This window comes from Saimiri boliviensis, chromosome 2 (assembly GCF_048565385.1).
Source record: "Saimiri boliviensis isolate mSaiBol1 chromosome 2, mSaiBol1.pri, whole genome shotgun sequence".
In the NCBI taxonomy this organism is placed as follows: Eukaryota; Metazoa; Chordata; class Mammalia; order Primates; family Cebidae; genus Saimiri; species Saimiri boliviensis.
The window spans coordinates 59170002-59184124 of NC_133450.1; positions in this window are offsets into that span (position 1 = coordinate 59170002).

Here is a 14123-nt window from a genome sequence, read left to right on the forward strand (position 1 = left end):
TTTGAGCCTCCCAACCTCCCACCCGCCCCATTTTGTGCTGTAAATCTACCTATCTTTTCATCTCTATCTTTTGTCATTGTTTTTCTTTGTTTCATACTAATTTTTATTGAGTACTTCCTCTGTGCTAGACCCTCTGCTAAGAGGTTTGCTTTTTCATAGTTTTCCTGGCCATCCTCTCACGCTTTTTTATAAAGTGAGATGTAATATAAATCAAGCATATTTCAAGTCTTAAATTTTTAGCTTGTTCTGACAGTATGTCCAGGCAATTTTTCCAATTTCCATTTTCTCTCTCTCTGTGTGTGTGTGTGTGTGTGTGTGTGTGTGTGTGTGTGTGTATTTTACCAGCACCTGCACACATGTTGATTTCTTAATCACTCAGGGTTGTTGCTTACCATTGTTATGTTTTCAAAGCTCTTCATGCATCAGGATTAATCCAGAGGACTTAAGCTTGGCACTGGGGGAGTTAAAACACTTGGAGAGTAGTGTAAGTTCTTAATTAATACAGAAAGAAGAATCACTTATAATTTATTAAAAATATCCAATGCTGATCCAAATAATATTTTGGAGTAAATGGGTATGCAGTGAACAGTCTTCCATGGTTCCTCATTCACTGATTCTTCCTGCTGGTGTGAGGGCTGTTCAAAATAGCACTTCACTTTTTGGTTTATTTATTAAGATCCTGCACTCAACTATAAAAAATTAGCCTCCTAGAGGTGAATCACTTCCTACACTGCAAAGAAGAAATCTGTTCCTATAGCAAAGAAGAAAATCCTGCATACATTCCTGAAGCAGACAATAAAGAAAAGATCAAATAGGTTTATTGCAGAGCCCATTCCAAGTGTGAAATAGGGCAGATGAATGTTTAAGTAATGTGGACTGAGTGTCTGAAAGAGTGATCTTGTTGCTACCCATTAGACAAGGGTAATGTCCGAGATGGGGTGTGATGGGTTTTTCAGTGAACTTTTAAACTCAAAGCTCTTTAGTAATTGAGAAATGGAATAGCTTGAAGAAACGTGTTTTCCCTTATGTAGGATATTATGAAAGCTAATAGCATAACTGCACTGGAAGAGACATTGAGAGAGCTTGAGTCACGCCCTGTGTCAGGTATGCTAAAATTGCCCTGCTGTGAGTCAAAGTCTCTACTTTAATTATCTGCAAAATGCTCTAGCAGAGGGAATGTTTCTCTCCCCTCCTTCTGTCTCATCCAGTGTACTGGCTGCTGGCTAGTTATTAAATCGAAATTTTCAAAGACTTCCCCCTTCCATCTCTAGGTAGCTGATGCCAGTTAGATTTTAAGTCTCTCAGCAAAAATATATTCTTCAATAAACATTGCCTCTGGGATAAAGGTATACACAACCCTCAGAGCCCAGGAAGGAGCTAAGAGTATTACTGCGTTTTGGTTTTGCCTTTCTCCCTCTCTTTCTCTTCCATCTTTTTCTTTGGTACCTTGTTAATAATAAGTAGAGAGGCACAAAAATATCCATTCATACTTGGAAGACAAAAGCTCACACACAGCTCATACCATGTCCCATGGGAAGGGGATATATAACCTTCACCACCGCATTGCTCAACTAAGCAATCATTTTGCCCGTTCAGATACAGCCAGTGAAAAATTTGTTAAATAAGCAGTAGTTTGGGGGCGGATACCTAATCCCTACTTCTCATAATACCTCAACAATTATATAAGAAACATCGATTGTACACTCTATGCACACAGCACTTTGTGGTACATGGGATATGCAGCCCCTGTCCTCTTTATTTAAATAGATTCACTTGCTTCCTGCCTAGCTGGCCTTCTTGTTGAGGCTGACTACCCTGGGCCAGTGCTTTCCCTAACACACTCTCCCCATCAGAGCTCAGCACTTCAGTGTTCCATTCCCCGGAGTTTTTGGTAGCTGAGTACCCAGTGAATGAAGTGAGTGGGGTAGTGACTCAACCTCACATAGTAATCCAAGATCCTGACCAGGCGAGAGGGAGGCTGCTGTAAAGAGGGAGACAGTTCCCATGCTCTTCAGATATCAATATACAGGTGACCATTGCCTGCCCAGCTGACCCTGGATTAGCCTGTGTCTTTTAAAGAGCATGCAGTCAGGGTGACAGTATCTCCCTCCAAAGAGTTTGGGGGCATAAGCCTGAGTGCAAGTTTCTTTTGGGAATGGGATACGTTCTGTTTCCTACAGCAAGGAGTGTTATTCTGCCAGGCAGCCATATTTACTAAAGGCATCTGGCTTTTAGAGGATTTGGTGCTGATTAAGCCTCACCTGCAAATGTCAACTGCCAGGGCATGTGAGAGGGGTTGTGTAAAGTAAGTTAATAAGTAGGCCCCTTTTCTGTAGCAGTTCATCTTTAATATTAGTACCTCAACAAGAAGACTATCTCTTGAATTCTGGAGTTCAATGGAAATTCTGTCATGGTTGTACTTGTGACTTGCTGAAAAATTCAAAGCTGATAATCTCTACGTCTCTTCATTCAAGAAGCCAGTTGCCTTTATGCTCTTTTCAAGAGGGCAATTTCTCATATTTTTATTTTGCCAATTAATTTTCCCTTTTGTCTGGCTTATGCTTTTTCTCCTTTATTCTGTTTTTACTCAAGGTTATCTCAGTCTTTCTCCTACTCATCTGCTGCATACCTTAGCCGATCTGTAAATATATCTGCCATTTGTTACAGAGACAAGAACATGGACTTTGGAGAGGGTGAAGGCAGGCTACCCAGCCCTGTCTTTTACAGAGGACTTCTCACCTTTCTGAGTCTCAAATTCCTTGTCTGCAAATAGGGATAATAGTACAGTAACCCCTTTGCTTATTGTAAGGATTAAATGAGATAATGCATGAGAAGTCCTCATACACTACTCATAATTGGTAGTTTCTGCCAGTTCTTTCTTCCTTTTTCTCCATTTTTGCCTCTTATCCATTCGTAAAAATTCACAGAATTGAATAAAATTACAGATGTTTGCTATACAGATAATTACCTTAAAAACTACACTTAAACAGACCATAATAAGGTATTTAAAAACAGGTCTGTGGGTTCTTCAAAGGTTCCCTTTTCTGAAATTTTTGCCTTGAGGCCTAGTGGTTAAGACCCTGTTTATAATAATAACTTATTAACCAAATGTAACGTACCCGAGCATAGTAATCCATTCTGCACACTGTAGCCAGAAGCCAGAGTGATTTTTTTTTTTTTTTTTTGAGACGGAGTTTCGCTCTTGTCACCCAGGCTGGAGTGCAATGGCGTGATCTCGGCTCACGACAACCTCCGCCTCCTGGGTTCAGGCAATTCTCCTGCCTCAGCCTCCTGAGTAGCTGGGATTACAGGCACGCACCACCATGCCCAGCTAAGTTTTTGTATTTTTAGTAGAGTGATTTTTCTAATGTGCACCTCTGATCGTGCCATCCACCTGTTCCTCCCACCGGCTCCTTAAGCCAGTGATTTGCAAGGCTTTTCAGATCTGGACCCTTCTTTCCTCTCAAGGGTCCCTCTCACACTCTTCCTGCCCCATCGTATGACAGTGCTCCATGCATGACAGCTCAACAATGACAATAAGTTAATGAATAAACGAAGAACAAGGTGGTTACATTTTCAACAGCTTTTACTGAATGACAAGAGTTCAATGGATGGCCTTTCTGCTGCAGAAAAAAAGTTTATTAATTTTAAATATAATTGTCTGTATTTGGCTGCTATCAAAGAAAGGACATTACTGGGCAATTCAATAAAAATGTTTTGGATTCTTTTAAGGCAACTGTTTCCTCCCTGCCCCACCGTTGGAATTCTCTCTTTTGTCAACCATGTGTATGGTATGTTTTTTGGAAGACATATTTCTTTACTACAGTTCACATAACACATGGTTAGCTTTGAATGGAAATCAATTATATTAACCTATGTGCCTATGCATTAGATGTGTACCAATATTAAGAGTGGAGAGATAGAAACACCTATGTTTTCTCAAGGGTTTTCTTAAAAAAACTTCCAACTCCAACACAGTGGGGAAAAAAATATGCTGAAAAATAAAATTCTTTAACCACAAATTAGATCTTGCTTTTCTGCTGAAACTGGTTACATGGAGATGATTTTCCAGAAGAGGGAGACAGACAATACACATGATATGTAAGTAAATTATGCAATTTGTCGGAAGAAGCTGAGTGTCACGAGGAAAAAAAATAAGAGCAGGTGAGAGGAGTCTGGAGTTGGGGTGGAGGGGAGGCAGGATGTGCCTGGATCAGGGTAGAAACCATCGTAAGGCTGCCACATGGGAAAAAAAACAAGTCAAAAACAACAGGACACCCAGTTAAATGTGAATTTCAGATACACAGCCAATACTTTTTCTGTATATCTGTGTCCCATGCTATATTTGGGGATTTGAAGCATGTGTTAAGATGCTGTTCAATGTTTATCTGAAATTCACATTTAATGAGTGCCCAGTATTTTATCTGGCAATCCTATCCCATTGAAAATAAGATTTGGGCTAAGATATGAGGGGATATGGAACAGTAACCCAGGAGAGCGGCCGGATGGTGAGAAGATGAGTGTGGTGGGGCTCGGGAGTCAAAGGGAGCCTGTCAGATGAGGAAGGGGGACGGAGGGTGGGGCAGGCAGATCATGTAGGGCCCTACAGGCCTTTGGAAAGACTTTGTTTTTCACTCTTGAGTGAACTGAGAATCCATTGTAGAGTTTTCAGCAAAGAAGTGACGTGAACTGACTTCTGATTATGAAGGATCACTCTGGCTGTTGTGTTAAAAATAGCCGAATGGCAAGGTCAGAGCAGGGGGACCACAGGGGGCTTTTGCAGTGATCCAAGGGATTAGTATGATGGTGGCTCAAACTGGCATGGGAGCAGCAAAGCCATAAGAGAAAGGGTTAGATTTTGAATATATATTGAATATACAGACCATGGCATTTTCTGACAAAATGAAAGACAGGAGTTAAAGACGGCCTCAAGGTTTTTTGACCCAGAGGCCTGCAAAGAAGGGAGTTGCCACGTACTGAGATGGGAAAGATGTGACTGGAGCAGGTCAGAGGAAAAGATCAGAAGTTTGGTCTTCAAAGTGCAGAGCTGACATGACTCCAGACACCCAAGGGGAGGTTTTGAGTGAGCCACTGGATACTGGAGTCTGGTTCAAGCAGGAGATATACATTTTATGTTCTCTATAATCTCCACTGAAATCAGCGTTCCCAAATGGAAGAGACATGTCACCATTCTCTTAAGGAAATGTTTGCTCCTTCCTTCTAATTTTACTTTAAAAATATCTTTCTTTGAACCTGTTTCTTTGTTTAGCTTCCTATCAACCATCCATCACTTTTGAAAGACAGGGGCTGTTTGATGCTTTATGACATTTACTTGCTTTTCTGCTCCTTGAAATCCAGGAAAGTGGGAGAGTTGTTTTTCCTACACTAGACTCCTCCTTCTAGTGAGATTTTCCTCAAATTTGCCTTTCCAGTCCAATTTTAGGCACTGTTGTACTTTCTGACTTTGACTTTTGGCTCTTTCCAAATATTTTCAGAACTTTTAAAGTAGGATTTAATTAAAGTCGTACAAGTGTCCAGGCTGAGACTTGCTGAATTCTGAGTTAATATGGAATATGTATCTAATAGGGAAAAGGGATAGGAGCATTTGGAAAAAGAACATTTGAATCTAAAAAATCTAAGGTCCCTAAATTTCAAGGACCTAATAGCTGGGGCTAGATTGGAGAAGGTAAAATCTGAAAGAAGATATTATATCTGAATTTATTCAGAAGTGAGATTCTGATTATTTTTAGTTTTTAAAATAGCCTTACATAGTGTCAAATAGTTTTAAATTACACAAGATCTTGCTAAATTCCTCCAAAAACATTGGATTAGGAATAAAGTAATTTAGTTTTAATCCTGATCCTTTAACTACTTAGCCATGAAGCTTGGGTAATCTTTTAACTCTTGACATGTCCCAGTTCTCCCATCTAAAAGATGAGAAATCAGTGCTGTTATATTACTCCTTCCCTGAGTAAGAATGAGATGTAACTAAGATTATTGTACGAGAAACCACTTTGAAAACATAAAATATGCTACAAATTCCATGGATTATTGCTGTATTATCAGCAGTATCATTTAATCCTAGAAGAATTTCTTCTTTAATAATTAACATAAAACACGAAATTTGACTCATTGGCAAGTATAAAACTTATTGCCAAATAAAAGTCAGGAACATACTTTTATTTCTTGAGGGAGAAGAGTGTTCCTTTGGTAATGGTGTTTTCTTGATGAAATGAATAAGAGTTTAACTACTGAGTGATGCTAATTTCTATTATATTTCCCGTTTGAAATTTCAGATTTGTAATTATTGCTGAGAGCAAGAACACATCAAAAAAATTTGTGGTTTATGGAGGAATAGGCACCTACCAACACTAATCTTGTCTCCCTATTGCAGGTAACTAGTATATGCAGCTGGAAATGGCAAATACAAATCTGTTAATTGATTAGTTTAACACAGAGATTTTAATTTCCCATTCATATCGATGTCTGTATACTCCTGAGTTTTACACAATGCTTGTTCTCCATTGGTTGGTTTGTACAGCATTGTTTTTTCCAGTTATAAAAAGAGAGCATTGGGCATGTGGGTTACTGTTTTTAATTGAGCTAAATTAAGCTAATCATAAAAAATTATTCTTCTTGCCAGTGATTGGTTTTGAAACAAACATGTGATACAATTCTGGCCAATGAGACATAAGAGGTCTGTTTCTTCTGTTGTCCTATATTGTTTTATCTGGATGTGATACTTGGGAGTGTGGCAGCCATCTTGCCACCATGAAGTGGCCTAGAGGCTTCAGAGCAGAAACGTGAGAACTTAGGTCCTCAGTGACAATGTTACAGAGCTTGTGAATTAACCAACTTGGACTTCTCTTTACATGTAATAATAAGCCCTCCCCTAGTTTAAGCCAGTTGAATAGAAGTTTTCTGTAACTTGCATATAAAAGCTGCATAATGGATACAGGTTAAATATCACAAATCCCAAAATCAGAAATCTAAAATGTTCCAAAATCTGAAACTTGAGTGCCAACATGACACCTCAAATAGAAAATTCCACATCTGACCTCACGTGAGGAATCTTCAGTCAAAATGCAAAACTTCATTTTGTGTACAAAATCATTAAAAATATTGTACAAAATTACCTCCAGGCTATGTGTATAAGGGGCATATGAAATGGAAATGAATTTTGTGTTTAGACTTGGGTCACATCCCCAAGCTATCTTTTTAGGTATATGCAAATATTCCAAAATCTGAAAAATTCTGAAGTAGTAAAGTCTTCTGGTTCCAAGCATTTTAGATAGGGGATACTTCAATTGTACATAAACCCTAATAATATTTAACTCTCCTGCTTATTTTCATTCATGCCTTCTCTTGGTCATGTAAATTATGCCTCTTGGGTGTTTCCAGAACCCCCTAACTTTCTTAAAAAGAAGCAACTGGGGCTGTTGTTAGTGCTATGGGGGTGGACACATACTAGTTAAAGCTTAGGAGGGCAGAAATTCCATCGGTGTATTCCCAGCCCCAGTACAGTGCTTGTTATTCCATATGTTGAATGAATAAATGGACTTTCTATAATTCCTTTTTCTAATCACAATAATACATTGGTTTGGTAGTCTCAGCCAAGAGATGAAGGTTAACAGAATGCTCTTTTAATTTCCTTGTTTTGGATTTTACCTTATAAAGGTAAATAAAGGTTAGAGGCCATGACCTTTCAGGCATCAGTCATATATTTATTCTCTAGATTTGTTAATTGGCATGAGAGTTCATCTACCCCTTGTCTTTTTATTGAGACAGAAAAATGAGATCAGGATTCTGAGAGCAGGGGAAAAAAGGCCATGAATAGCTGCTATTTAATAGGCAGCCACAAGAAGGCTGGCGTTCTTTAGCAATGCAGTGAATTTCAAGGCATAATTCCCAGGCTATTAAAGCCTAGATATTTAAATTAACTGAGATGATATAGGAAATAAACAGAATTGTCATAGTTAAGCATTTTATGATTGTTTATGTTTTCCTGTCTACTGCTAGATATACGTATGGTCTTATCAGTAATACATAAAGAACTTGTTAATTTTCATTCCTCTTTTCAAATGACATTCTAGTAAATCTTTTAGTTAGCTTGTTTTCCATCGTTGGAAGCTATATGCTGGGATAGCTACTCACTCCAGAGCTACCACGTACAGGTCAGGATCCTGTACAAGAAATACAAGGAGTAGAAACAACTTGGGTAACTTAAGAGGAAATGGATAAATGAACAAACTCTGGTTTATTCATAATTTGAGATATTTAGCAATTAAAATTGGTAAAGTAGAGCTACATCAATCGATCTGGTTAAGACTCAAAACCAAAATGTTTAGTGAAATGTAGCAAGTTAAAATATGATATAATTAATAGAATGCGTTAAAAACAAAAAAATACTAAAAATGCCTGAGAATGATGCTTATAAACTTCAGGATTGTGATACTCACTGGAGTGAGAGAAAGAGAAAGAGAGAGAGAGTTTAATTAATAGAATGTATTAAAAACAAAACAATACTAAAAATTCCTGAGAATGATGCATATAAACTTCAGGATTGTGATTCTCACTAGGGGGCAGGTGGGGGGAGAGAGAGAGAGAAAGGATAGATTTTATCTATGTCTGTACTTGGCCTAGTTCTTTAAAAATAAAAATTTGAAGCAAATATTAACATCTATTAAGTCTAGGTGGCAGGACACAGTTGCTTAATAAATGATTTTCTGTACTTTTTTGCATGTTTGAAAGTTTATAGTTTTTTAATGGACTCCTAATTTCACAATTCTAGAATGGCAAAAAAAAATTATATTAACTTGATAATAATATAAAATTATATAAATATTCAAACTTTTAATTTTAAGATAACTTGGAAGAAAATTCTATTTCTTAGTAATTTAAAGCAGTGTAGACAAAGACCATCCTACAAAAGTCATTTAAAGACAAGAAAGTAATACTTGTAATAAATTGGATTTCTCAGACAGTGCTGTGGTTACCACAAACTACAAGTCATAAGAATAAGAGCATTTGAAGCATTTTGTCATACGAGGATGGGTTATTTTTTGAAAGTGTTCCTATTTTTTTTTTTTAAAAGAGACTTTTTTTTAGAACAGTTTTAGGTTCACAGAAAAATTGAGAAGGTACAGAGACTTCTCATATACTCCCTGCCCCCACACAGGCATGGGCTCCCCCATTATCAACATCTCTCATCGGAGTGGTACATACGTTATAATTGATGGACTTATACTGACATGTCATTTTCACACAAAGTCTGTACTTCACATTGATTAACTCTTGGTGGTGTACATTCTATGGGTCTTAACAAATGTATAATGGCATGCATCTATTATTATAGTTACAGTGAGTATTTTCACTGCCCCTAAAAACTTCTGTGCTCTGCCTATTCATCGCCACTCCTCACCTTTCCCCACCCAACCCTTAGCAACCATTGATCTTTTGATAGTCTTTGTAGTTTTGCCTTTTTCAGAATGTGGTATAGTTGGAATCATATAGTATGTAGCCCTTTCAGTTTGGCTTCTGTCACTTAGTAATATGCATTTAAATTTCTTCCATGTCTCTTCATGGTTTGATATATTATATATATATATATAATATATATATTATTTTATATGTATATTTATATACCTTATATATATTTTATATATAGTAATAGATTTTATATAATATATAATAGATTATATTCTATTATCTATATTATATTCTATAATCTATCATATATATAATATATATTATATATAATATATATCTCTCTACATATAAAATATATATATTTATATATTTATTTTGAGATAGAATCTCACTCTGTTGCCCAGGCTGAAGTACAGTGGTGTGATCTTGGCTCACTGCAGCCTTCAACTCCTGGGCTTAAGCAATCCTCCCATCTCGGCCTCCCAAATAGCTGGGACTACAGGCTTGAGCCACCATGCTTGGTTCAAAGTTTTAAGAGGTGTTGCACTTTGGCAATACAAGTACAAGAAGAAATGGAAGTAATGAGGAATTGGAACCTAAAAGGAATATATCTGAGACATGGATTTATTATTTACAAGGTGGGTATCCTCCAGGTTCATTCAAGGCAGACATTGAGCAATTACTTTTACATTCAACCAATATTGCCCATTTTTACCTTCAACACTAAGAAAATATGAAATAAAAATTGTGTTTACTGTGGTTAAATTCTTACTAAAATTTCTAGTAAAGTAGATTTTTTTTTTTTTTTTTTTACTTTTTATTTTTTTTTAGACAGAGTCTCATTCTGTTGCCCAGGCTGTAGTGAAGTGACATGATTTTGGCTTACTGCAACTTCTGCCTTCCAGGTTCAAGCTATTTTCCTGCCTCAGCCTCCTGAGCAGTTGGGATTACAGGCATGGGCCACCATGTCCAGCTAATTTTTGTATTTTTAGTAGAGAGGGGGTTTCACCATGTTAGCCAGGCTGGTCTTGAACTCCTGACCTCAGGCGATCTACCCACCTCAGCCTCCCAAAGTGCTGAGATTATAAGCTTGAGCCACCATGCCCAGCCATAAAGTTGATTTTTTAAACTATCTCTTTATAATTCAGTAAATTATTCATGAAATGACTTAAAATATATTTTTTGAAAGTTTTAAGATACATTGGAACTAGATGGTAAATGCCAATGACTATTTTTCCTGGCATATGGAGAATTAAGATACATTTTTTTAGATCTAAAGATCTTTGCAAAGTCCAAATGTCTAACATCAAATTTTTTAAGTAGTACCAAAGTTTTAAAAAAATATATATTTAGGCAACATAAAATCACTTTCAAAGGGATTATTTTAAAAAAGTAGCTCCAAAGAATTTGAATATATGTGACATTGCTTTCTACCACCCCCAACCCCAGACACTTCATCCAGGAAACCTTGGCCACGAGGAATGTAAAAAAGTGTTAGAAAATTTGGAAATTGTGAAATTTTCACGCTTCTGCTTTTTAAAAAAGTAAATATGCAAGTCTGGCAAACTGCTTTCCCTGTGTAAAAGGTAGGGACGTTGATTCAGTGCTGAGAAGAAACGAGCTATCAGGCCGGGTACAATGATTCATGCCTGTAATCCCAGCAGTTTGAGAGGCTGAGGCAGGTGGATCACCTGAGGTTGGGAGTTCGAGACCAGCCTGGCCAACATGGTGAAAGTTTGTCTCTACTAAAAATACAAAAATTAGCCTGGATGACAGAGTGAGACCCCATCTCTTAAAAAAAAAAAATCAAAAACAAAGTCTAAAGCTTTAATGACATAGTTGTGTTGAAGGATGGCAATTATTGTAAAACATCTTCAGTTTTAGATTTATAAGTACCAATTAGAATTTTTTTTCATTTCTACAGCTTTTGATTTTTTAAATCACCTTTGTGCACATAGCTATCTTTAGCATTTTCCAACTTAGGAACTATATCAAGTAAATACTAGTGGATAAACATCATAAAATATTAAATTGTCACAAAATATTGATTAAGCTCTTCCCATTGAGTACCTGGCTGGAAATACTACTTCCTTGTTGTCCTTGGAAATATATGGTTCACTCATTTATTCTTGAGTATGAGAAAACTCATCTAGAACATACATCTTTAGACTCATGGTCTGGGATTTTGCTTACATGATCAATTTCACCAATGTCATCTAGGGTCTAGAGTACTACCCTCTGTCTCTCTGTATTCACTTTCTGATTCCTTTCATAACTGGAAATTCTTCTGTTTTCCTATACTTGCTATTATGGGCAAAAAATGAAAAATTCTGAACTCTTAACTGTATTCATTGAAAGCTTAAACAAAAAGGACTCTAAAGATGGTGTTTCTCCAAACTTTCATACCTTCTTGAAAGATGATGCAATACGTTTGGCAATGCTATATGAAAACTGAAGAATGATGTAATAATGATCATTTATTTTCCTATCACATTATCCTTTTAGGTAATTCCATCATTGCTCCATTTCCTTTTTATTTTAGTCTTTATTTTTATAGCATAGTTGGGAATAATTGATTAGTAATGATTAAATAATTCCTAGGATAATGAATAGTAAGTTTTGAAAGATACAGAAAAAATAACATCTCTAAATCACGTCTTAAGATTTATGAGTGCAAAAAACCCATATGAGATTTACAAGATAGGAGCTTTATTCTATTTTTAAAAAGTAAATTTTCTCTTTGCATTTGGAGAATACCTAAGAGTAAAAGTTATGAAATATTAATTTTTGCAGTTAGAACTGCTCAAAAAAGAGACCCTAAACTAAAAATTTTCACAATGAACCTGGATGCTATCTCCAGGATCATAAAATATTTCCCATTAATGTCACTGAAAAAGAGTATTTCTTATGGAACTGAAAGTTTTATAAAGGCCAACTATATTTTCATCAGTCTAGATAACAGAGTCAGAGGTCTCGGTTAATGCTTTCTTTGTTGGAAGTGCCCTTCATTCCCCAAAGGTCTGGGTAAATGTGGCTATTTTGTTCTTGGAGATTCTACCACTCAAGCCACAGGTCATTGTTCTGGGGTGGACAGTTGACCCAAGTTGAGAATATGAACTCCTCTTCCAGATTTTGATTCATAAGGAACAAACAGGGTAAACTGAAAGCAAAGAGCTAGGTCAGAAATAGCTCCACAGAGCCCAAAGCCCTGAGCAACCCTAAATTGCAAGGAAGCAGGAAGAAGTCTTCAGAGAAGCCAAGGTACAAAGGGAAAGAAGCAGGTGTGCAGAATCCAGACAATCTGGCCCAGGGAGGGATAAAGGGTAACAAAACCTGCCTAAACTTCCTGCAGTTTGGATTCTTCACATTCTTTAAACCGTTACCCCTTTATTTTAGAATTGGGCTCCTGTTTCTTGAAAACAGCAAATCTCTAAAACAGAAACTAGTGCCAGGAATACGATTGCTCAATTAACAGATCCTCAGTGAAAATGTAAAACTAACCATGGAGTTAAGGCAAAGAGGAGAGATATGGCTTGGACAGAGAGGATTCCCTAGTCTATGGAAAATTGGTGCTTTGTAAGTGATGACAAAATAGCTGAACAATGACCTATTATCTCTTGGGACCCAAATCACATGTGCAGGTTGTCTGGCTAAAAGCAGATAAGGCAAGGCAGGGAAAATTACCTATGTTTCAAAGGGAAATCTTTTCTGCTGAGATTGCTAGAGACCAGGTCCAGATATTATTCATAAGTTTGAAACCGCTCAAGAGGCCAGCAATTGAAAGGAGAATATCTAGCATTACCCAGACTAGTGTGGGAATCCTAAGCCTTTCCAACAGGGTAACATGTTGATGCCCAACCCCAGCCCCCACCAACCCCTTGTAAAACACTTTTATAGACTGGAATGTAACCTGTGGAAGGGAGAGGTCTATAGGGCAGCCTAGGGAAGAGATGATTTCCAGTCCCTGCAAGCAAGCCTCTTTCCAATCACTTGTGCTCCTTTATTCTCTTGAGGACAAGGCCATTAGAAACAATGGGGATAGAGAGCTGAATAACAAAAATCCTGGAGGAAAGGTCATTAGGCAGCCTTGTGATGAAGGGAGCAAATTTACCCCACAGAAATTCCTGGCATCAGCCGGGCGCGGTGGCTCAAGCCTGTAATCCCAGCACTTTGGGAGGCCGAGGCGGTTGGACCACGAGGTCAAGAGATCGAGACCATCCTGGTCAACATGGTGAAACCTTGTCTCTACTAAAAATACAAAAAAATTAGCTGGGCATGGTGGCACGTGCCTGTAATCCCAGCTACTCAGGAGGCTGAGGCAGGAGAATTGCCTGAACCCAGGAGGCGGAGGTTGCGGTGAGCCGAGATCGTGCCATTGCACTCCAGCCTGGTTAACAAGAGCGAAACTCCATCTCAAAAAAAAAAACAAAAAACAAAAAAACCAGAAATTCCTGGCATCACGTTTCAGTCAAAGATGTACTCAATGACAATGATTGACAGCCCACTAATGTTCTGGGGTAGTTATCACCAGAAGAACCTTAGTCTTGAACTAGTACCTATGCCAACTCCTATCAAGATGGTGTTGAATCTTGAGTCGCCTTCTGCAGGCTCCAGACTCAAGTAAAAAAGGCTGCTAGCACCAGACAATAATTACTCAAGTGGAGAGAGAACTCCTCTCTTAGGTCCCCCAGAAG